The sequence below is a fragment of the Balaenoptera acutorostrata genome, chromosome 7, assembly GCF_949987535.1.
Source record: "Balaenoptera acutorostrata chromosome 7, mBalAcu1.1, whole genome shotgun sequence".
NCBI lineage: Eukaryota > Metazoa > Chordata > Mammalia > Artiodactyla > Balaenopteridae > Balaenoptera > Balaenoptera acutorostrata.
This window is the reverse complement of record NC_080070.1, coordinates 50,934,565-50,960,089: the sequence shown is the minus strand read 5'-3', so window position 1 is coordinate 50,960,089 and position 25,525 is coordinate 50,934,565. Positions and strand designations below refer to the sequence as shown.

The 25,525-nt window shown below is 42.4% G+C and overlaps 1 long non-coding RNA gene across 6 annotated transcripts in view; it reads left to right on the top strand.

The window, feature by feature from the left end:
- Positions 1–10,067: 10,067 nt before the first annotated feature.
- The window catches only part of LOC130708595 (uncharacterized), an 80,270-nt gene continuing 64,812 nt past the window's right edge, over positions 10,068–25,525 (top strand). For 5 of the 6 annotated variants that reach the window (XR_009008845.1, XR_009008847.1, XR_009008850.1 and 2 more), the window contains exons 1-2: positions 10,068–10,324; positions 17,312–17,404. This is a non-coding gene — a long non-coding RNA (uncharacterized LOC130708595). Of the gene's footprint in view, positions 10,325–17,311; positions 17,405–23,348; positions 25,199–25,525 lie in introns of those variants that run through there. The other variant, XR_009008849.1, reaches the window with a different exon arrangement.

Sequence of the window (25,525 nt, the reverse complement as noted above, 5' to 3'; positions counted from 1 at the left end):
TTGACCTGTTTTAAAAATATATGTTTTATATACTTATACATTTAAATATATATTAGGGTGAACGTATGTAAAGCAAATTCTATTTTTCCACTGTTTTCCATTATAGAATTAAAAGTGTGTCCTTATAAGAAGACGGAAAATTCCATGACAGAATAAGTCCATCCTATTCACAGCTCTGGTGTAGGCCTGGACAGAGCCATTTAGGATAAAGGCCAAGGTAGAAGCCTCTCTCCCTGACACAGATCCCTGAGGAATGCTAAGGCCACTTTGATATGGGAGCTTCTGGGACAGGCTCATTTCTGTTAAGCCCCTCTGCCAACGCTGGATGGCACTAGTTATGAGACATGTCATGCTAAGTTGACATCCAGCCTCCGGAACAGACAGAACACATGTTCTCCATTTTCAACTTCATAATCCTTGATATTTTTGAACACATCTGTAGTACTTTTGGGTCATTTGTTGATATTTTTGTTTAAATATTTATTCTTCATTTCAGATTGCTTACAGACACTTTACCTTCTTAATTACTCTCAATTTCTCTCGTCAACTGAGGTACCCATTTGAACTCAATGACAGAGTCCTTGTGGCCCAGTACTGCATCTCACACGTGGGGAAACAACCGCGTGGTGGGCACCCTCTGAGCTCACAGCCAAGCTCAACCCACACGCCTTTCACGTGAACCATTGTGATCGTGTTTGTGTAATGGCTTCTGTGAACCTAAATGCAGGACTTTGCATTTATTTTTATTAGCTTCCTCTGTGTTTTAGCCCTGTGTTTTAGATGACATAATCAGAACATTTTGAATCCTGATTGTGTCATCTATAAAGTAGCTGTTTCTCCCACTGGTAACTCTGTGAACTTGAGAAGTATTTCTTCTTCGTGTTCAACCAAGTCAATGATAAAAATATTCACCCGAGGCAAGCACAGAGCCCTGTGACATCCTCTAGACACTTCTTCATGTCCTTCAGAATTCTTCTGAGTTACCAAGTCAGCCGCTTGTCTGAACCTCTTTTTAGAATGAATATAAATATATATATCTCCTTCTTGGCGGCAGGGATTGTGACCACTCAACAAATACTAGTGAGCACATGCAAAGGAAGAAATTTGAGCTCTGTTTATTCTGTTATCAAGAAGGACAATCATATATATGTTAGCGTTAAGTAGAACTTAGGCGTGACTACAGGTAACTGTATAACAACTATTGTGTCTAGGATCCTGATAAAATGCATGACATAGAAAATGTAGCCCATATGTAAAAATGCAAATACAAAATCTTTCCCTGGAGACACAATGGACTATAATGATTTCTTCTTCGGTTCTAAGAAATGATTAGAGATAAAAATAGAAGACTAATTAGCCTTAATTAACACATTTGCTTATTATTCTTCCCTGCTGGTGACATTAGCTTATGCTCTGTCTTTGGTAGCAACACATACATCTTGTTCGTGGACTTTAAAGTCAGGGCCTCTGAGAGCAGATGTGGGTAAAGGGCCTGATGTCCTTTGAACCACTGGCGTCCTTGGGAGGCCGCAGCTGGCCTCCTGGTTCCTCTGCCTTCAGTTGTGAAGGGCTCAGCAGCTGGGCTGCCTGAAGTTAGCAGACTGGGGTCCACTGGAGGAGGCTGGCTGCGGCTGGGCAGCCTTTTCTGCACTGGTCCCTCAGTGCGGGGTCTTCTGTCCCTGGCTGCTGGGACGCTAGTGCTAACGTTACTTGATTTCCAGATATTTCTTCTTTGTCCAGCCCTGTAGTTAAGTTTCACTAAGTACTACTGTACTACTGGGAAACTGAATGCATTACTACTACTACTACTAATAATAATAACAACAGCTAATAATGGCCGACGTTTATTGGCTGTTTACAAAGTATATATGCATTACGTCACTTGATCCTGGCTAGAACCCGGAGGTTCTACCTCTAATGGAGGTTGTGCTATTATCCCCTTCATGGATGGGGAAACTGAAGCGTAGGTGCAGTGATCCCTTGCTCTAATCGTGAAGCTGAGAAGTGGCGGCCTGACCCCAGGGGGCCTGCCCCTGACCACTAGGCGACACTGCCTGCCTGCTCACTGGTGTTCCTGCCTTGTCATTTTACACTGGATGCAGTTGGGTTAAACTTAATTCCACAGATTCCCACCGTGTTAGATGTCATAGATATTTCTAATGCAAAGGCAAAATTCCTAGCTGCATGGAACAACCTCAAAATCTCAATGACTTAAAATACCCAACCTTTATTTCTCACTTATGCTGCATGTCCCTTGCAGGTCAGCTGGGGTCTCTGCTCACCATGGTCACTCAAGGAACCAGGCTGACAAAGCAGCCACCACCTCCAACCCTGAAGGTCTCCCAGGATCGGGGAAGAAAGAGACACGGAGTGCTCGCTCCAGCAGTTCAACGCTTATCCCAGGAGGGTCACACATCGCTTCGACTCCCTGTGCGTTGTCCACAACAAGTTCATGGTCCCACCGCCCACAGAGGGACCTGGCAGTGTGTCCACTATGAGGACCACACATGGAGACTAAGACAAGACCCACTGCCACACGAGGCAGAGTGGGGCAGATCGTAAGCTGTGTGCCACCGGTTAAAGGGCAGGGAAATAATTTCCATTTGTGGGCTCAGGAAATGCTTTGTGGATGAAGGATGGACTTTTTGAGATGAGTGAGACTGCAGTAGGCAAAGATTGGGTGTAGGGTGGGATGAAAACCTAGGCTGAAGGAAGATTAAGAGCAGGGGCTCAGAGTGGGCAAGAAGGCAACCACCGAGGGAATAATACAGCACAGAGTTCCCGTGGGTGCATAGGAAGGACGAGGTGGGAGGCTGGACTGAGCCAGTGTGGAGAAATCTGTTGTCAGTTGGGTGGCCTGTGGAAGGCACTGGAAGCGGCGGCTGGGACATGATCAAACCTGTGCTGTGGCTAGTTTCTTGGGACAGCAGCACAGAGGGACTTGAACTTACGGCTTCAGGGGCAGGTGCGAGGCTGTTGCAGTACCTTAGGTGAGAGAGCAGGGGCCTGGGCCGGGGGGCCGATGAGGGGAGGGGTCTGAGGCATAAGGTGGACACCCCCAGAACCATGGAATCGGACTTGTTATTGGGCTAGATAATCAAATGTAATCAGAGGGAGTGGGTGAAGGAAAGAAAATGCCCTGATTTCAAGCCTGCATGAGGCTCTTGGATGAATCAACGGCACTTCCCAAGAACGCTGGGGCTGTGTCTAAAGGAAGATCAAGCCAAGTCTTGCTTTCACAGAAGACAGTGAATATGCTCCTGGTCCCACAGATGTCTGATCTGGGCAAGAGCTTGCTGCTAAACCTATAAAATATTTTCTTCTCCCAGGAACATTTGAATTAACTCATAATTTATTTACTAAGTGTGCTGTAGAACTTGTGTGCTAACCCTCATACATTGACATTGACCATGGAAAGTTCTTTTACAATGTGTACTTTCTTAGTATAGGGACCTGAAGCTGGTGTGAAAATATGTTTCCTGTCTTTCTTGGACTTAGAAGCACACGTATTTTGCAAAAACATTTTGAGAGGCATTAAGGAGGTACAGTGTGCGTGTGAGTTTTATTCCATATGCATGAACAAGAATTCAATTCAGGGAACCTGAGACAGATGGAGAGGGTTTTGCAGAGTCAGTACTGTGTTACACACTGTAACTATCCTGAAGCAAGTCCAAGGTCTAATTAACCCTCCTTAGATGGAACTAAAATCAAAATCCACCAGAGGCTAAGGTTCTTTTAACTTCAATCCTGTCTTGCACACATCAGAGAAATTCAGCAAATACCTGTGTGGAATCTGCCCTGCACAGCAGGCATATCTCTAAAGGCTTAGGATCTGCTTTTCAGTGAATGTAAAGCTTTTGTTTTGTAATAAATCATAGGCATCAGTAAACACATTTTAATGTTTTTTGTTTGTTTGTTTGTTTTTTAAACATCTTTATTGAAGTATAATTGCTTTACAATGGTGTATTAGTTTCTGCTTTATAACAAAGTGAATCAGTTATACATATACATATGTTCCCATATCTCTTCCCTCTTGCATCTCCCTCCCTCCCACCCTCCCCATCCCACCCCTCCAGGTGGTCACAAAGCACCGAGCTGATCTCCCTGTGCTATGCGGCTGCTTCCCACTAGCTATCTATTTTACATTTGGTAGTGTATATATGTCCATGTCACTCTCTCACCCTGTCACATCTCACCCCTCCCCCTCCCCATATCCTCAAGTCCATTCTCTAGTAGGTCTGTGTCTTTATTCCCGTCTTGCCACTAGGTTCTTCATGGCCTTTTTTTTTTTTTCCTTAGATTCCATATATATGTGTTAGCATACTGTATTTGTTTTTCTCTTTCTGACTTACTTCACTCTGTATGACAGACTCTAACTCCATCCACCCCATTACAAATACCTCCATTTCATTTCTTTTTATGGCTGAGTAATATTCCATTGTATATATGTGCCACATCTTCTTTATCCATTCATCCGATGATGGACACTTAGGTTGCTTCCATGTCCTGGCTATTGTAAATAGAGCTGCAGTGAACATTTTGGTACATGACTCTTTTTGAACTATGGTTTTCTCAGGGTATATGCCCAGTAGTGGGATTGCTGGGTCGTATGGTAGTTCTATTTGTAGTTTTTTAAGGAACCTCCATACTGTTCTCCATAGTGGCTGTATCAATTTACATTCCCACCAACAGTGCAAGAGTGTTCCCTTTTCTCCACACCCTCTCCAGCATTTATTGTTTCTAGATTTTTTGATGATGGCCATTCTGACCGGTGTGAGATGATATCTCATTGTAGTTTTGATTTGCATTTCTCTAATGATTAATGATGTTGAGCATTCTTTCATGTGTCTGTTGGCCACCTGTATATCTTCTTTGGAGAAATGTCTATTTAGGTCTTCTGCCTACCCTTGGATTGGGTTGTTCGTTTTTTTTGTTATTGAGCTGCATGAGCTGCTTATAAATCTTGGAGACCAATCCTTTGTCAGTTGCTTCATTTGCAAATATTTTCTCCCATTCTGATGGTTGTCTTTTGGTCTTGTTTATGGTTTGCTTTGCTGTGCAAAAGCTTTTAAGTTTCATTAGGTCCCATTTGTTTATTTGTGTTTTTATTTCCATTTCTCTAGGAGCTGGGTCAAAAAGAATCTTGCTGTGATTTATGTCATAGAGTGTTCTGCCTATGTTTTCCTCTAAGAGTTTGATAGTGTCTGGCCTTACACTTAGGTCTTTAATCCATTTTGAGTTTATTTTTGTGCATGGTGTCAGGGAGTGTTCTAATTTCATACTTTTACATGTAGCTGTCCAATTTTCCCAGCACCACTTATTGAAGAGGCTGTCTTTTCTCCACTGTATATGCTTGCCTCCTTTATCAAAGATAAGGTGACCATATGTGTGTGGGTTTATCTCTGGGCTTTCTATCCTGTTCCATTGATCTATATTTCTGTTTTTGTGCCAGTACCAAACTGTCTTGATTACTGTAGCTTTGTAATATAGTTTGAAGTCAGGGAGCCTGATTCCCCCAGCTCCATTTTTCGTTCTCAAGATTGCTTTGGCTATTCAGGGTCTTTTGTGTTTCCATACAAATTGTGAAATTTTTTGTTCTAGTTCTGTGAAAAATGCCAGTGGTAGTTTGATAGGGATTGCATTGAATCTGTAGATTGCTTTGGGTAGTAGAGTCATTTTCACAATGTTGATTCTTCCAATCCAAGAACATGGTATATCTCTCCATCTATTTGTATCATCTTTAATTTCTTTCATCAGTGTCTTATAATTTTCTGCATACAGGTCTTTTGTCTCCTTAGGTAGGTTTATTCCTAGATATTTTATACTTTTTGTTGCAATGGTAAACAGGAGTGTTTTCTTAATTTCACTTTCAGATTTTTCGTCATTAGTGTATAGAAATGCAAGAGATTTCTGTGCATTAATTTTGTATCCTGCTACCTTACCAAATTCATTGATTAGCTCTAGTAGTTTTCTGGTAGCATCTTTAGGATTCTCTATGTATAGTATCATGTCATCTGCAAACAGTGAAGCTTTACTTCTTCTTTTCCGATTTGGATTCCTTTTATTTCTTTGTCTTCTCTGATTGCTGTGGCTAACACTTCCAAAACTATGTTGAATAATAGTGGTGAGAGTGGGCAACCTTGTCTTGTTCCTGATCTTAGAGGAAATGGTTTCAGTTTTTCACCATTGAGGACAATGTTGGCTGTGGGTTTGTCATATATGGCCTTTATTATGTTGAGGAAAGTTCCCTCTATGCCTACTTTCTGCAGGGCTTTTATCATAAATGGGTGTTGAATTTTGTCGAAAGCTTTCTCTGCATCTATTGAGATGATCATATGGTTTTTCTCCTTCAATTTGTTAATATGGTGTATCACGTTGATTGATTTGCGTATATTGAAGAATCCTTGCATTCCTGGGATAAACCCCACTTGATCATGGTGTATGATCCTTTTCATGTGCTGTTGGATTCTGTTTGCTAGTATTTTGTTGAGGATTTTTGCATCTATGTTCATCAGTGATATTGGCCTGTAGTTTTCTTTCTTTGTGACATCTTTGTCTGGTTTTGGTATCAGGGTGATGGTGGCCTCGTAGAATGAGTTTGGGAGTGTTCCTCCCCCTGCAATATTTTGGAAGAGTTTGAGAAGGATAGGTGTTAGCTCGTCTCTAAATATTTGATAGAATTCACCTGTGAAGCCATCTGGTCCTGGGCTTTTCTTTGTTGGAAGGTTTTTAATCACAGTTTCAATTTCAGTGCTTGTGATTGGTCTGTTCATATTTTCTATTTCTTCCTGGTTCAGTCTCGGCAGGTTGTGCATTTCTAAGAATCTGTCCTTTTCTTCCAGGTTGTCCATTTTATTGGCATAGAGTTACTTGTAGTAATCTCTCATGATCTTTTGTATTTCTGCAGTGTCAGTGGTTACTTCTCCTTTTTCATTTCTAATTCTATTGATTTGAGTCTTCTCCCTTTTTCTCTTGATGAGTCTGGCTAATGGTTTATCAATTTTGTTTATCTTCTCAAAGAACCAGCTTTTAGTTTCATTGATTTTTGCTATTGTTTCCTTCATTTTTTTTTCATTTATTTCTGACCTGATCTTTATGATTTCTTTCCTGCTGCTAGCTTTGGGGTTTTTTTGTTCTTCTTTCTCTAATTGCTTCAGGTGCAAGGTTAGGTTGTTTATTCGAGATGTTTCCTGTTTCTTGAGGTAGGCTTGTATTGCTATAAACTTCCCTCTTAGCACTGCTTTTGCTGCATCCCATAGGTTTTGGGTCGTCGTGTCTCCATTGTCATTTGTTTCTAGGTATTTTTGATTTCCCCTTTGATTTCTTCAGTGATCACTTCGTTATTAAGTAGTGTATTGTGTAGCCTCCATGTGTTTGTATTTTTTACAGATCTTTTCCTGTAATTGATATCTAGTCTCATAGCGTTGTGGTCGGAAAAGATACTTGATACGATTTCAATTTTCTTAAATTTACCAAGGCTTGATTTGTGACCCAAGATATGATCTATCCTGGAGAATGTTCCATGAGCACTTGAGAAAAATGTGTATTCTGTTGTTTTTGGGTGAAATGTCCTATAAATATCAAGTAAGTCCATCTTGTTTAATGTATCATTTAAAGCTTGTGTTTCCTTATTTATTTTCATTTTGGATGATCTGTCCATTGGTGAAGGTGGGGTGTTAAAGTCTCCTACTATGATTGTGTTGCTGTCGATTTCCCCTTTTATGGCTGTTAGTATTTGCCTTATGTATGTATTTGCTCCTATGTTGGGTGCATAAATATTTACAATTGTTATACCTTCCTCTTGGATCGATCCCTTGATCATTATATAGTGTCCTTCTTTGTCTCTTGTAATAGTCTTTATTGTAAAGTCTATTTTGTCTGATATGAGAATTGCTAGTCCAGCTTTCTTTTGATTTCCATTTGCATGGAATATCTTTTTCCATCCCCTCACTTTCAGTCTGTATGTGTCTCTAGGTCTGAAGTGGGTCTCTTGTAGACAGCATATATATGGGTCTTGTTTTGTATCCATTCAGCCAGTCTGTGTCTTTTGGTGGGAGCATTTAATCCATTTACATTTAAGGTAATTATCGATATGTATGTTCCTATTCCCATTTTCTTAAATGTTTTGGGTTTGTTATTGTAGGTGTTTTCCTTCTCTTGTGTTTCTTGCCTAGAGAAGTTCCTTTAGCATTTGTTGTAAAGCTGGTTTGGTGGTGCTGAACTCTCTCAGCTTTTGCTTGTCTGTAAAGGTTTTAATTTCTCCATCAAATCTGAATGAGATCCTTGCTGGGTAGATTAATCTTGGTTGTAGGTTTTTCTCCTTCATCACTTTAAGTATATCCTGCCACTCCCTTCTGGCTTGCAGAGTTTCTGCTGAAAGATCAGATGTTAACCTTATGGGGATTCCCTTGTGTGTTATTTGTTGTTTTTCCCTTGCTGCCTTTAATATGTTTTCCTTATATTTAATTTTTGACAGTTTGATTAATATGTGTCTTGGCATGTTTCTCCTTGGGTTTATCCTGTATGGGACTCTCTGTGCTTCCAGGACTTGATTAACTATTTCCTTTCCCATATTAGGGAAGTTTTCAACTATAATCTCTTCAAATATTTTCTCAGTCCCTTTCTTTTTCTCTTCTTCTTCTGGGACCCCTATAATTCGAATGTTGGTGCGTTTAATGTTGTCCCAGAGGTCTCTGAGACTGTCCTCAGTTCTTTTCATTCTTTTTTCTTTATCCTGCTCTGCAGTAGTTATTTCTACCATTTTATCTTCCAGGTCACTTATCCGTTCTTCTGCCTCAGTTATGCTGCTATTGATCCCATCTAGAGTATTTTTAATTTCATTTATTGTGTTGTCCATCGTTGCTTGGTTCCTCTTTAGTTCTTCTACGTTCTTGTTAAATGTTTCTTGCATTTTGTCTATTCTATTTCCAAGATTTTGGATCATCCTTACTATCATTATTCTGAATTCTTTTTCAGGTAGACTACCTATTTCCTCTTCATTTGTTAGGTCTGGTATGTTTTGACCCTGCTCCTTCATCTGCTGTGTGTTTTTCTGTCATCTCATTTTGCTTATCTTACTGTGTTTGGGGTCTCCTTTTCACAGGCTGCAGGTTCATAGTTCCCGTTGTTTTTGGTATCTGTCCCCAGTGGCTAAAGTTGGTTCAGTGGGTTGTGTAGGCTTCCTGGTGGAGGGAACTAGTGCCTGTGTTCTGGTGGATGAGGCTGGATCTTGCCTTTCTGGTGGGCACGTCCACATCTGGTGGTGTATTTTGGGTGTCTGTGGCCTTATTATGATTTTAGGCAGCCTCTCTGCTAATGGATGGGGCTGTGTTCCTGTCTTGCTAGTTGTTTGGCATAGGGTGTCCAGCACTGTAGCTTGCTGGTCGTTGAGTGAAGCTTGGTCTTGATGTTGAGATGGAGATCTCTGAGAGATTTTCGCCGTTTGGTATTACGTGGAGCTGGGAGGTCTCTTGTGGACCAGTGTCCTGAAGTTGGCTCTCCCACCTCAGAGGCACAGCCCTGATGCCTGGCTGGAGCACCAAGAGCCTTTCATCCACATGGCTCAGAGTAAAAGGGAGAAAAAATAGAAAGAAAGAAAGAGGATATAATATAGTGAAGTAAAATAAAGCTATTATAAAGCAAAGCTATACAGACAAAATCTCACCCAGAAGCATATACATATACACTCACAAAAAAAGGAAAAGGGGAAAAATTAATATATCTGGCTCCCAAAGTCCACCTCCTGAATTTGGGATGATTCGTTGTCTATTCAGGTATTCAACAGATGCAGGCACATCAAGTTGTTTGTGGAGTTTTAATCCGCTGCTTCTGAGGCTGCTGGGAGAGATTTCCCTTTCTCTTCTTTGTTTGCACAGCTCCGGGGTTCAGCTTTGGATTTGGACCCGCCTCTGCGTGTAGGTCGCCTGAGGGCGTCTGTTCCCCGCCCAGACAGAACGGGGTTAAAGGAGCAGCTGCTCCGAGGGCTCTGGCTCACTCAGGCCGGGGGGAGGGAGCGGTACGGAGGAGGCGGGGCGAGCCTGCTGCGTCAGAGGCGTCGTGACGTTGCAGCAGCCCGAGGCGCGTCGTGCGTTCTCCTGGGAAAGATCACGGGAGCCTGGCGGTGGTGGGCTGCACAGGCTCCCGGGAGGGGCGGTGTGGCGAGTGACCTGTGCTCGCACACAGGCTTTTTGGTGGCGGCAGCAGCAGCCTTAGCGTCTCACGCCTGTCTCTGGGGTCCGCGCTAATGGCCGCGGCTAGGAAGTCTCTGGAGCTCGTTTAGGCGGCGCTCTGAATCCCCTCTCCTCGCACACCAGGAAACAAAGAGGTAAGAAAAAGTCTCTTGCCTCTTCGGCAGCTCCAGACTTTTTCCCCGACTCCCTCCCGGCTAGCTGTGGCGCACTAGCCCCTTCAGGCTGTGTTCACGCCGCCAACCCCAGTCCTCTCCCTGCGATCCGACGGAAGCCCAAGCCTCAGCTCCCAGCCCCACCCGCCCCGGCGGGGAGCAGACAAGCCTCTCGGGCTGGTGAGCGCTGCTCGGCCCTGATCCTCTGTGCGGGAATCTCTCCGCTTTGCCCTCCACACCCCTGTGGCTGCGCTCTCCTCCGTGGCTCCGAAGCTCCCCCCTCCGCCACCCGCAGTCTCCGCCCGTGAAGGGGCTTCCTAGTGAGTGGGAAACTTTTCTCCTTCACGGCTCCCTCCCACTGGTGCAGGTCCCGTCCCTATTCCTTTGTCTCTGTTATTTCTTTTTTCTTTTGCCCTACCCAAGTACGTGGGGAGTTTCTTGCCTTTTGGGAGGTCTGACATCTTCTGCCAGCGTTCAGTGGGTGTTCTGTAGGAGCAGTTCCACGTGTAGATGTATTTCTACTGTATCTGTGGGAAGGAAGGTGATCTCCGCGTCTTACTCTTCCGCCATCTTCTCTCAAGACCACCCCATTTTAATGTTTTTATGTTGTTGTCTTCTAATCCGATCAGGAATTCCAGACAGTTTAGTAAACAGGTGAATGCAAAGCCAGGAGTGTATGAGTCAGCTTTTTCTTGGGATTTTTGTGTATTGTGGACAATCATATTGATTCCATATTGAAGGAACAAGTTCTTGGTACCTGAGTCACAGAGACCATACAAGGTCTTGCTACGTAGAGTATGGTCCCTGGACCAGCAGTGCCGGCATGACCTGGGAGCTGGTTAGAAATGCAGAATCTCGGGCCACACCTCAGACCTCCTGAAGCAGAACCTGCATTTTAAAAGGATAGTCAGGGGATTTTGGTGCACACTGAGGTCTGAGAAACACTGACATAAGGGACCCAACACAGGGAGTGGACTGAAGGAAGTTAAGTGACACGTGACCTGCAAAGAGCTGGAAGCTGGGTCATTTTCAGCCGAACCTCGGGATTTCTTTAAATCCGGGAGCTTTCAGCTGCCTTGCATCATTATTGCTTTGCTCTTTTTCCCCTGGAGTTTCATTGACAAAGTTGTTACTGTTACTTTTCTCCTGGCATATTAGGAGGATGCAATTCTTTTCAGAAGGTTGACAATTTTTTTCCATGCAGACACATTTAGTCTTCTTAGTTCCTTATTCCCTTGGAGGGTCTTTGAAAGCAAGGACCGTTTAGTCTTTCTAGACTCATCTTCTAGACTGGACGTTTCTGGTCTTCCATTAGAATCCTTCTATTTCAAAGTGATTGAAGATTGTCCAGCCACCTAGCACCTCTCAGCCTTTTGACACTCATGCCCCATTTTGAAAAATGTAAAGATTCCATGTCGTACTATTCAGTGAAAAAAGCAAAGTCCAAAAGAGTGTTTATAGTATGCTACCCTTTGTGTAAGAAGGGGATATAAGAAAATAGGTGTCTGATCACTTGTGCAAAAGAAATACAGAGAGGATAAATCAGAAACCAAGGATGTTGGCTACCTATGGGAGGCAGGTGGGAAGGGTGGAGAGAAGAGGAAAATGGGAGAGGGTGGGAGGGAGGAGGAGGGAGCCATCCTTCTCTGAGAACATCTTATGTAACCAACTCTTCCTCTTAGACCATAGTAATGCTTCACATATCCCCCCAATGAATAAATAAATAAATAAATAATTCAAAGCAACCAGGATGTGGATGGGGAGACCCAAAATGGGATACAAAGACTAACAAATGAATTAACTCTATTGCATCCAGACTGGACACTGTGAGGCTAAGGACAAAAAGAACTGTGTATAAACACTGCTTCTTATAGGAGTATGGGTTAGCAGGTCTGGAACTACTTTATGTATATAGTGGAATTGAACAAATAAGTAAATATATCATAGATAAATGAGAGCTGGGTTCTCACTGTTGGAGAAGGATGTTACAAATAAGAGGAACCAGTATAAAATGACCCCTGGGGTATTAGTTTGGAATCATAGGTATCAGTATAAATCCATGGTTTTTAATATATATACAGAGAGAGAGAAAGAAAAAGATATGAGGGCCTAAAAGCAATACCACCTCAGTAATGATGAGCACACCTGCAACCCAATATCAGGGTCTCTACACACCATTCTCCAATAAAAGGTTTCAGGGCTTTTGAAGAAGTGTTGAGGAGGGGATGCATCTCCCAAACCCACAATGATGGGGGATGCTCCACGATTCCAAGTCAGTCCCCCTAGATGTCCTTCCGTAGAGATCGGGGAATCTGATGCCCACAGGACCCTGGCTGGATGGGGGGTAGTAAAAGGAAGACCTGGGTTGGGGGGTGCAGTGGAGACAGCACTGGTTTCTGGGGTACCTGGTACCAGAGCCACCCGCTGTGTCTGGCCCACAGGAAAAGCTGTCTCCAGCCCTGCTGAAAGGCACCAAGACATTAACTGCCTGTAATTTTGACATGTCAGATACTTAATAAGGAACAAATTAACACTTGGGTCTTTTTTTTTTTCCTGAGACAATCCAATTTCTACGCCAGGCACCAACTTCTATATTTCAAAATGCATTTTTGAAGGTTAATTAGAGAAGCAGCAGAGATAGTGTTTTCCAAGAGGGATTTTTCTGCTTCCTTCCAGGTCTGTGGATGGCAGAAAAAATAACTTTCAGACACTGTAAATTGAGTATGTGAAGCTGTGAGAATAAACCCATCTCATTAGTCATCGTGTCAATTACAGTATCTAAGGAACAATTTTGTAGCAATAGCATATTTATTTGATGTTTCGAAAGCTACCTGGACCCACTGTTAGGATGGTATTTGCTCTTAATGCTCCAAGTACCTCTTTAACAAAATGGCACTCCATAAAAATTCAGTGTGTTCCTACTGTAATTACATGGCCCTCGTCATTTTTGCATTTATGATATAAACTATAATGGCTGTAAAATCCCACAATTAACTTTCCTTGCGCCAACATTTCATACTTGAGAAATTCTCATTACAAATTTCATTACTGATTCACTTGTCTCTAATTTGTCCTATGTAACCTAAAGAATATTAACAAATTTAGAGTCACTTTTGCTCTATTTAAAACTAAATGTAAAAGTCTCTCACCTAGCAAGTCAATCTTGATATCACAAAGGGCCCCGAAATGGCTGAAGTGCGGTAGTGAGGATGGGAAGGGGAAGCGACCATGTGATTGGGAAGAGTGGGGTGAATGTGGAGGGACATAAGCGGGGTGCCATTAAGCTCACCCACCTTCTCAGCGAGAGGCAAATCGCCCTTGACCAAGTCCCAGGGGAACAGAGCACAGCACACAGGGGGAAATGGTGGGGAAGGGACATGAAGGACTGGAGTTTCATATCCAGGGCCTGGGAATCCTCTCCACTTCTGGCTCAGTCTCTGTCTCTGGTGCTCCTTTCTCTCTTGGGGGCCAGGTTGGCTGGAGCAACTCCTGCAGGGTTGTAACCAGCTCTTTGGCTGAGTTGCTTTGGTAGAAAGTCTATCGAAGAAACTTTGTTGTTAGGAAATGGAAAAAGGGTTCAACAGGGGAGGAAAAGATAACTGGGAAGGTCCCCTTGAAATGCTACCTGCATTTCAATTTTCCGTCTCCCAGGGCACAGATTGGCTTGTGGTGAGATTTGGAGAAACTTACCACCTCCTCTATCCCCTACACACCCCGCTGTCCACCTTTTAAGGCAGAAACAAATCTACACCCACCTTAGAGTGAAGTGAAAGTTGACTGACCTGGTGTCAGGAGACCGGAATTCTAATCTTCATTCTGTCACCTCCTTGCTGGGCGACAGGGACAAGCTTTGTGACCTGTCTGGGGAAGGAAGCGGTTTCACTAGAATGAGCACTGAGATGCCCTAAGTTCCCCCAAGGACAGTTCATTTCCTAGTAGATCAACCCCAGAGCTTCTCTTCCTCCAGCAAACGGGTGACATGGAGGCCAGAAGTCCTGGGTTTCCATAACACTGATCTCCACCAGGAGCAACCTGAGTAAATATTTTCCCCCAATAACATTCTGTCTCAGCATTTTGCTGCCTTCCATAACTGCATTCATTTTATTCTAATTTGTAATTAACTTTTACAAAATTAAATTGGAGATAGAAAATTACTGTCCTGACCTAAATAATCCTGCTGCTGGATGTGGCAGTGTTAACACAATCAACAGTACGATTCATAAATGAAAGAAATGTTGTCATACTTATTACTTCTGTGTGCTCCATCTTTTATAGAATATTACTGTGTAAATTGAAATTTTATATGATTTAATAAACCTCAAAAAGGTATTATGGCCAAGTAACCGCATCACTGTAACAAATCGTCCTCCTACCTCATTACAGAGCTTTCTCCTCATGCAGGGCTCACAGCCTCATTATAAGAGCGGAGCCTTTGACAACCCAGAGCCCATTAAAAACACCTTGAAGAAAGGGTACCCTGCACTGTGGAGCTTCAAAATCTATACCAGACTGGCATCCTTGAGGACAGGTTTATAAAATGAGGAAACGGTTCCTTTCATTTTTCATCCTAGGAGTCAAGCAACAACCGTGTGATCTGGCCCCATCAGCCGGCCCCCCATGCCCCTAGGTGACCCAGGCCAAGTTCTGCACGGACACAGACACTGCTGTCAAACAATCCAATGGCAGCAGAGGAGGGGTTTATTACTCTCCAAATCCTTAGCTGGTTTTATAGGGTTACTACTTTAGATTTAAAGTTTCTTTGTTTTCGGAGCACCAGAGCTCCCTTATGCTGCTGATTGCCATTTTTCACAGGTTTCTGCCTCACCCAGGAATTCATTAGGGCGGTAGCAGAAGGCACCGTGGGCAGAATGGACCGGCAGTGCCATTCCAGCCCCAGTGCCCGGTCTCTCCCGTTGGTGCCCATGCCTCCGCCACACGCCCCTGTTTTCCAATTTGGCATGAGGGCATGCAAGCGCTCTGATCATATGCAGTGGCATGCAAGCGCTCTGATCATATGCAGTGGTTTTCTCGGAGCCTGGTGTGATTTCTGTAGCTTCCAGCCATGTGTGGGACACACTTGCACTGGAGAATTTAATGACTTGTTTTACTGCTCCCTGCCGCCATCAATATTTATCTATATTAACTGAAGAAAGGCATTTCTGAAGAAAGGCGTTTCACACCTCTGAGCATTATACACTAATTCTAAAGTCGTAAGTTGTACCAAATTCTATGGGCAAACACAGAGATACAGTGTGAATGGAAATAACCCAACTCTAGGTTTTTTTTTTTTTTTTTTTTTTTTATAGCTACTTTATTTATTTATTTTATTTATTTTTGGCTGTGTTGGGTCTTCGGTTCATGCTAGGGCTTTCTCTGGTTACGGCAAGTGGGGACCACTCTTCATCGCGGTGCGGGGACCGCTCTTCATCGCGGTGCGCGGGCCTTTCACTATCGCGGCCCCTCCCGTTGCGGGGCACAGGCTCCAGACGCGCAGGCTCAGTAGTTGTGGCTCACGGGCCCAGCCGCTCCGCGGCACGTGGGATCTTCCCAGACCAGGGCTCGAACCCGTGTCCCCTGCATTAGCAGGCAGATTCTCAACCACTGCGCCACCAGGGAAGCCCCCAACTCTAGGTTTTTAAACTTGAATTGTCGGCAGCAATCTGGGAAACCAAAGGCAAAATTATTTGAGTTGCTAGAGGTGAGAATGACTGAGTAAAAAGCAATGGAAGCGATATTTTCTCTGCTTGGTTTTTCTTGAATTAACGAGAACACCTTGCAAGTGTATGTAATAGAGAAGAAAATTGCAGACAAGGCAATGAGACGATGCAGAAGAGAACCATGCTTCTTTCTGCCTTTCATCTTTCAGGCAAGCAAGCCTGGAATTCTCCCTTCCCTATTTCCCCTTATCCGCCTCTGCCTGGGTCAGTTTCTCACTCTCCGTTTCTCCCTGCCAGAGAGTCTTCTCTGACCCCATCTGATGCAGACATTTCCTGGTTTGCGTCTCTTCAATGCACTTGTCCAAAGAATATCTCACTTACGCGATGGTTTGTTCCCTTGCTTCCTGCTTGCCTCCCCACTAGCTTCTTGAAGGCACAGATGAGCCAGGCTCACTCACCATTCTGCCCCCAGGAAGGAGCACAGGTACATGGTGGGTGAGGAGGTCACCTTCCATTTACAGAGTGTTATCCACCCTAGGAGATCACAGGATAGAAGCACAGTGGGTATTTCTACTATCTGACCACAGCATTTTGAGCCAAAGGCTTGAAAAGGATCATTTAAACATCTCATGCTTGAGCTTTCCTCAAAGACCAGCATTTTCAAGGGTCAAAGAATGTGGGAGACCAGTTGGGCCAAGCTTTCACCTTCCAGAGGAGAGAACGTAGTCTGAGAATGATTAAGAGGCTCATCTAAGGGCGTCTGGCACTTTGCAGTGGCAGAAGCAGCTCCAGAACCTGGGCTTCTGGTGACTTCTGGTTCTGGCTCTTTCTAGACACCGTACTCTGTCTCCAAAGTTAAGCTTTCCAGCCAACAGCTTCTAGAATGGCTTGACTTTCACATTCTGCTCTGAAATATACTTCCTATAATTCTCCCATCTTCAGAAATTATGTTTATGGGACATCTGGACAAGAGAATTAGTCCTCAATTCATAATAGGTAAGGTTTACATTTTTAATAACGGAATTCGAACTTCACAGAAACTTTATAACTGTACTATTAAGCCCGACACACTTAGGTTTTGTATTAATCCAAGACTACTCACCCAGCAACTTTACACACTTTTGAAGAAACACGAGACTTGGAAATAGAAATAGTGAACAGAAGGACACATGTTCAGGGGGAGTCTGATTCCCAGTCTTCCTGAAGTTGTAACAACCTGCTGTTATTTGGTGGATTGCATAAAATAGGACTGACACGTTACATATTTTCTTTAAAACAAAAGTAAAGTGGAATTAATTTATTTTCATTTTAGAGCTTGGAAGCACGCCTTGAATTAACCAGAGATGCCCTGGAGGATGAACGGCAAGGCTGAGAATCACTGAATTGAGAAGCTGAAAAGCAGTAGGTAAGACCTTGTGTATATCCATCTACATTCAGACATGACTCTTAACATGACTTATAAAGTGATTCATGTTCCTTAAATAAATAGACAGGCATAGATTTAAAAGAGGTCAAGAAAAAAAAGCTGTTCAGAAAACACTGGTGCATCCTGCTGTTTTCAGAAGACAAGGGGAGATATAGGTCTAATTTCATGCCATCCTAGACCCCAGCACTCATGATAAATAAAATTGTCTACTAAAATAAAATATCCTTTCTCTCAGTTCCATCTGATTAACAACAGTTCAGAATAAAATTAATTGTCTATTTATTTGCTAAAATTATTATGTGCTATTTGCTTATCTATCTTTGCTAGGTAAAGAAAAGCATGGTTCATAATATGGGGCAGAATCTTGAAAAACAGGAAATATGTAAAGCTTTCTTTCAACATCAAATCAATGTCTCATTTTCTTAGTGATTAATTCAAAATGAGCATCCAGCTCTTAACGTTTTAACTGATATACATCTCAATCTTTTATTTACTCTCTATACCGCCTAAGCCGGATCATTTTAATGTCAGTTGATCATCTTATTGATATTCCCCATATGAGGTTGGTGGAACCTGCACAGACGATAAAACAGTTTTAGGTATCTCAAAATCAAGGTACAGAAATATTTTCTTCATTCTTTCAAGCTAACAAGCACTGACAGGTATTCAAAGCATCAAACTGTCAACACCGGGACTTCTACTGTCGTCTGCATCATAATCTGTTTCTTAGTAACACTTGGTCTGAGCGGCAGTAATAGAATTAATTATACTTCATTTTGCTGCCTTTAACAGTATTGACCAAATTTAAGAACAAATGAGAAGTGCTTATCAAGCTTGAAGAAAATAATCCATCAGTGGCACAATTTAAATTCTCTGCAGTTCTCTTATTAATCAAAGTAACACTTACTATCCTATCTCCACTTCCCATTAACAGTCATTAAGCCCTGCTGCTGATTGAAGCAATTTCTTTAGGGATCTCAACCTCATTTTTAAGAGAACCTTCTTTAATGGAAAACAATATCATATAAACGCAGCGACTTAGTAGGAAGAAGGTTCTTCAATCGTGTTCTGACCTTGATATTTCTCAACGGTGTAAGTTCAAAAAGTACACAACTGCGAGCTTGGGAACTTCAAGAGTGGATGGGCTGCCCTTGTCTCAGCACCTGAAGGAGGCATGAAGCCAACAAGCAAAGCATAGACTTGGGTTAAACACCTTGCCAGCCCTTCCAAGCTACTGGGGCCCCCGGGTTATTCTTTCACTCACAGGGTCAGATGCATCTCAGAAACAGGGAACACACTGAGAAGTGTTAACCAGGAATACCTTGGTCTTGACTTGTGGCTCTGAGCAGGCACATGGCAAGACGTCTGGAGTCGGAAGACATGGCCTGGAGGCAGTACTCAACCCTACTAACCCGAGGCATCTTTTTTTTTTTTTTTTAACATCTTTATTGAAGTATAATTGCTTTACAATGGTGTGTTAGTTTCTGCTTTAAAACAAAGTGAATCAGTTATACATATACATATGTTCCCATATCTCTTCCCTCTTGCATCTCCCTCCCTCCCACCCTCCCTATCCCAACCCTCTAGGTGGTCACAAAGCACCGAGCTGATCTCCCTGTGCTATGCGGCTGCTTCCCACTAGCTATCTATTTTATATTTGGTAGTGTATATATGTCCATGACACTCTCTCACCCTGTCACATCTCACCCCTCCCCCTCCCCATATCCTCAAGTCCATTCTTTAGTAGGTCTGTGTCTTTATTCCTATCTTGCCACTAGGTTCTTCATGTCCTTTTTTTTTTTTTTTCCTTAGATTCCATATATATGTGTTAGCACACTGTATTTGTTTTTCTCTTTCTGACTTACTTCACTCTGTATGACAGACTCTAACTCCATCCACCTCATTACAAATACCTCCATTTCATTTCTTTTTATGGCTGAGTAACATTCCATTGTATATATGTGCCACATCTTCTTTATCCATTCATCCGATGATGGACACTTTGGTTGCTTCCATGTCCTGGCTATTGTAAATAGAGCTGCAATGAACATTTTGGTACATGACTCTTTTTGAATTATGGTTTTCTCAGGGTATATGCCCAGTAGTGGGATTGCTGGGTCGTATGGTAGTTCTATTTTTAGTTTTTTAAGGAACCTCCATACTGTTCTCCATAGTGGCTGTATCAATTTACATTCCCACCAACAGTGCAAGAGTGTTCCCTTTTCTCCACACCCTCTCCAGCATTTATTGTTTCTAGATTTTTTGATGATGGCCATTCTGACCGGTGTGAGATGATACCTCATTGTAGTTTTGATTTGCATTTCTCTAATGATTAAGGATGTTGAGCATTCTTTCATGTGTCTGTTGGCCATCTGTATATCTTCTTTGGAGAAATGTCTGTTTAGGTCTTCTACACATTTTTGGATTGTAACCCGCAGCATCTTGAGCAAGTTGTCTATTCTTTCTGTTTCCATTTTTCCTTTGAAATAGAAATAACACTATCATCTGCTAGACTTACTTTTCCAAACTGTTGTAGAAAGCACATGAGAAAATGTATGTGAACGTCCTCTGCAATTGTTAAACCCTCTGCAAATGTGAACTATCCGAGTCATAGAAGTCACTGATGGTGTATCGTTCGACACTATCCCCAGGTCCTTGCTGGATGCTGATCTGTAGTAGGTGCCCAATTAAGCACTGAATTAATACTAAAGAAGCCTTATTTCTAAAAATGAGAATAAGGTAATCCATGTGATTAAAGTGAAACAATGGTCTTTTCAAAAACACCTGTAATACGTGTGGAGTGGAAGGGGCCATGGGTGCACAAAGCACAACTCTAGGGCACTGGGTGAAAACAGTGCATTCCTAGAATCAGGGGAATTTGGAGGGCAATGTCTTTGGGGCTAACAAGAGTTCTGTGATCAGTATGATTGAGGAAATAGTGATCTTAAGAGCAAAAAACCCAGAGAATGTTGGTGATTGGTGAGGTAAAGCAACACCCACATGCCAGTTTGGTGGTGCCAGGAAAGATGTTACTGCTGGGACAACTTCCTCACCAAGTACCCACTGCCTTCTGCCCCTTGGGATTCAATTTCAGTGCCACTGACAGCAGCTTCAGTAGCTGGGCTGTTAAATAGTCGTCACCAAGTTGAATGCAAAGGAATCACATATCAAAGTAGGGGATGGACTTGGGCATTAAGCTCTAGGACAGCACGTTATCCACCAGTTTACAGTGTCAGGGCATCTAGTGTTCTAGACTCTCACCTCCTCCTCTGCATAAACCCTTGGAAACCAGTATTTCCTTCTGGTTATTCATTGTAATTCACCATAATCCCGATATTTATAAAAGCCAAATACAACATGGCACTGGTTATAAAAAATTTCAAGGTGGTAAAACACTCAGTATTCATCCTGTTCCATCTTATGGATGAGGAAACTGGCTCAGAGAGGTCCAGTGGCTTGCCTGAGGTCACCCAGCTGGGCATGGTTGGCCAACTGAACTCATTCAGAAGTGACCTCACTCTTTTGAGCAGCCTTCTGAGATCTGTTGTGAAGCCCTTCACTTTCTCCCAGAGAAGGCTGTGTACCTATGAAGGAGACCCAAAGAGGCCTCTCAGGAAGGACTTCTGCACAGGCCTGTCCCCTTCTTATTTTTATGCTTTAAGCATGGAACCCTTTTGCTCTGGGTTGGCTCAAAGATGAAGGTTTCAGAGATCGGACAGGTGAGACAGATCCATTATTTTCCTTTAATGGTCAAAGTCCTAGGAGAGATCAATCAAGACCTGGACCTGAATTTGCTTGGCCAGCATAGACGTGAAGACGCTTTTCAATAGGCTATTGGGCCTGATGAATAAAGACAATCAAATAAACAAGGAAGAGATGGAACCGCCGCAGATTCCGATGACCACTGATGTTTCCAACTGCAAACCATGCCCTGCTCTTGAGATGTTCCCAGAGGCCAAAAGAGAGCAGAGTTCAGCAGGGAGTGAATTTTCTTGCCTTGAAGAGATGAAGGGCACCATCCACCACTTAATTTCTGATAAGACATTAAATGCATGATTCTCATCTTTAAGAAATGAAACACTGAGCTGAATTTTGCATCAATGGAATACCTACTCCTGTTAAAGCACTTATAAAGGAAAACATCTACAAAATGTCCCATTAGGCTGATACATTTATAACACTATGAAAAGTATGCCAGCAGTTTCAAAGCCGACTAGAGCATTGTGTTTAAAGAGTATGAATGGATTTGAGTTTAGCAATATTTCATTAACAAGAACAAGTTTAGCCATCACATCCCTTCCCAATATTTCCCACATTTACTTTCAACTAGGCATCTGTATGCCATGACAGAATGTGGACATCATCTTAAAAAATCAGTTGTAAAATGAATGATATTAAATGGACTTTCACAGCGTGAAGACATGGAAATATATTCTCATCTTGATGTGTGGGGCTGTACAGACATAAATGCCATTAGCATTAATGGTAATTATGTGCGTAAATCCCCATGCTCCGGGTGAGACTATGCCCCTTAGTTTGCAAATACAATAACGGGCTCATTTTTGAGACTAGAAACAGCTGAGACTTTCTTCCCCCCTCTCACTGGAAGAGAGATCCAGAGTGGCTTAGAGCGTAAAATCTGATCACCCGCTTTCCCAAAACGTGCAGTTCAAGCACTTTAAAACCCTTTTACCTCGGAAAAGCTGAAGATGTAGAAAAAAGTCTCAAACTGCAGTCTGAGTACTCCAGTAATTTATGCCAGATCATTCATAGTTCCCTGTCACCTGCTAGGGTGGGTACACTGCAGGAGCTATACACTCTCATAGCCAACTTGTTTTATTATGGTCTGATAAGTAGCAAGAATAATATTTTTCAGTCAACCCAGGAAAGACTGTTTAGCTACAATGAAAATTTGCAGAAAGTAAGCAAATTTAGCATCCTGCTCACCAAAGCCAATATATTCTAATCTTATTAAAACATGCAGGTAGATGACAGTACCAGGGAAAAGGTTCAAGTCTTCTGTTTTTAATTCTTAAATTAATAAGGCGGTGTGACCCAGTGCTTGGTTAGGCCTCACCTTATACAGTAGGAAAACAAGAAGTCCTCTTTGCCAAAAAGTCAGAAGACATTGCCACAGAGGGCCGCCTGCTTTATAACTTTACAAACACTTCATCAGGAGAAGACGGGGCAAGGAGACATGTGTAATTAAAATATACTAAAAAAACAAGCCATTGTGGCTTTCAATTACAATGGAACTAAGAAGCAACCATATTATTTCTACAAACTATTTTCACTTAGCACAGTTCAGATGGAATTATTGCCATGACCTTTTAAAAATGTGAAAGAGTGAATCAATACCCTTTCAGAGGCAAGATTGCAGGAGCAGAATTGGCCGTGCTGTAATAGTGTGTATTTCTGCATCAGAAGGCAGTTGAAACCTAATTATCGTCAATCACATACAAGGTAGCTCCCCGTCCTGATGAGCCCGGGCGGGCAGCAGCATGCCCGGGAGGGTCTGTGCATGTGAGTCTTCGTGGAGGAGGAGCACGTGTGGTGAAGGGGCCGGGGGATCTCGGAAGCCCTGGGCTGGCAGAGTAAGGCTTACAGGTGAGTTATAGGGACTGTCACTCATTTACAATAACTAACACTGGCCTGTCAGAAACAGCCACCTGTAAATGATGTATGAATGGCTGGCAGCATGCCATCCCCCAATAGACCTTGCAGCCAAGAACCACGTTTTATTGTCGAGGTCATCGGAATGCTTACTTGGATACATGCCATATACTATTAAAAAATAACAAACAGCCAATCAGCAACATTTCTTAAGGCTCAAGGGCAAAATAGCCAACCTTCCTTTAGAAAATAGAGAACGAACATCCAAGATCCATTTTAGCAGGTAATTTTTTAAATTACTTTTCCCTAGATATAGAGAAGCAACGCTCTGGAGAAGCCTGAGGCTGGCGATACAATGTCAGATGGAGAGAATACATATGGATATTCACTTTTCCTAAGCTCTTTTATCCATGATACCAGCAAAACAAAAACAAAAACGAACTCCTCTTCATCAACAAGAGTGACAGCCCCAATTGCTAGACTACGTGCTGATAAGATCCCAGGCTATGAAAGCCACAGAAACCAGTTAGCGAGGCAAGGAAATAAGGACCGCAGGTTTGATTTTTCTATTCAATTCCATCTTTTTGGAATCTGCCTGAGACACTAAGATAATCTTATATACTATGACACTTTTTGGAGGGTTTGATCAATCTTTTTTATATACCATCAGAAGGCTGTATATCATGTTTTAAATTTTATTCAATAGCCTAAATGTGAGCAGAAGTTGCAACATTATTTCAACACAAGAAACACAACATTATTAAATGTTACGGATATTAAACCATGAAGAAGTGTTTGACAACCCCTTGTAACTTTTCTTTAAAGCCAAAAATGTCTATTCTGTAGCCATACACTTTCAAATATCATCCCATCTAGCTTGGGGTTGAAAAATCTCTGTGATAATCAGCCCACACAGTCCTGCTTCACCAGCTTCGCTTGCTGCCACGGAAGTGAAGGATTCGACATATTTGTTAACATTATATAGTAATTGGACAATCTTTTGTTCAATGCTCTTAATGTTCCTAGAATAAAAACATTAAAAATGCACTTTAAAAAACCGGGAATACTCATTTCACACAAGCAATAGTTTTTAATTTTGAAAAAGAGTCTAATTGAAATTACATTTGTTATGCAGAGACTACCAGTAATTATCTTGGCTTCAAATATGCAAATGCAAAGATTCCTTTGGAAGTGATGACTCTTTTCAGAAGTGGCTACTGGTTGAGTTCGGTGATCTGGGGACTGGCCTGTGAAGCAGGTGGTCCCAGGGGTACTGGACGGCCTTCCAGAGCAGCTGTGGTAGCACACGTGCCAATTTAGCCAAGAGATTCCTGACCCGGCAGTAAGTCACAGTGCTGGTCCCAATCACACCACTTCAACCACAGAGTTCTTGAACTGGGCAAACCCTCTTCCCACAAAGCAGTGACACACCATCGTTTTAGCCTCTAGTCTCCTAATATGATCATCAAAAATGAGAGAACCCAGACACACATGATGAAACTAAAAAGGGAAGTTGGAATCCTGCCCCAGCTATGACTTCAGGGGTTTGGTAAAGGAGACCACCATTGCCAAAAGCAGTGACTTACAGGAAAGGAGGGACTCTCACAGGATGCCATAACTCACATTTTGGGGCTCAAAACAGCATGCAAGAACCTCTCTCTTAAATAGCTCATGGCCAGAGACAACTTTACCACCTCCTCTGGATGATATATCATGTTATTGCAATTTATGTGACTTCGGTAACTACTGTACAGTAACCACTCCAAGTCCTCTGAACAGGAAGCTTCTCAACATACTGATTTCGAATGTCCCACAAGTGCTATAAAGTGATTGTTGTTGACCATTGTCTTGTTTTAATGTCCCCTAAATAATAATAAATTTAATGCTAAAAAAAATTCTCATTCAGGAATGTATTTCCTGTAAACTACCAAATGATGTAAAAAAATAATAAATTTCCCCCTTGGCAACTTAATTTGTAGATAACTGAGGTTATGTTTAGATAGGAGTCTTACATTGAATTTGGACTCTATGTGACTTTAATATCATTAAGGGAATATTGTATTGGTTACAATGGCTCAGTAAAGTAACTGGTTTCCATGCGGTTCTATCAATCTATTTCTGTAACACTGTACACTAGTTTTCCCCCTAGAGTACTCCTTGTAATGCTGAGAAAGTGTCAGAAATAATGACTGTCTACCTATATCTGCAATAAAACGTAGAGCATGGATATTATAGTTGTAAGTATCAAAGATTTATTTCATGACTGCAGGTAATGATGAATCTTTTAGCACAACTAATGTCTGGAGGAAACCTCTCTTCTTCTCTGAGCTGTCACATGGAGACTATTTATAGGGCCCTTAGTGCTGTGGGGTTTTAGCATAAAGAGGCAATGTGTCTAAGGTGCCACTGGATGGAAATGTTAGCAAGGGCTTCCTCTCATTGAAGATCTTTTAGTAGATGGCATTAGATTCCCTCTTTGTGTGTTTA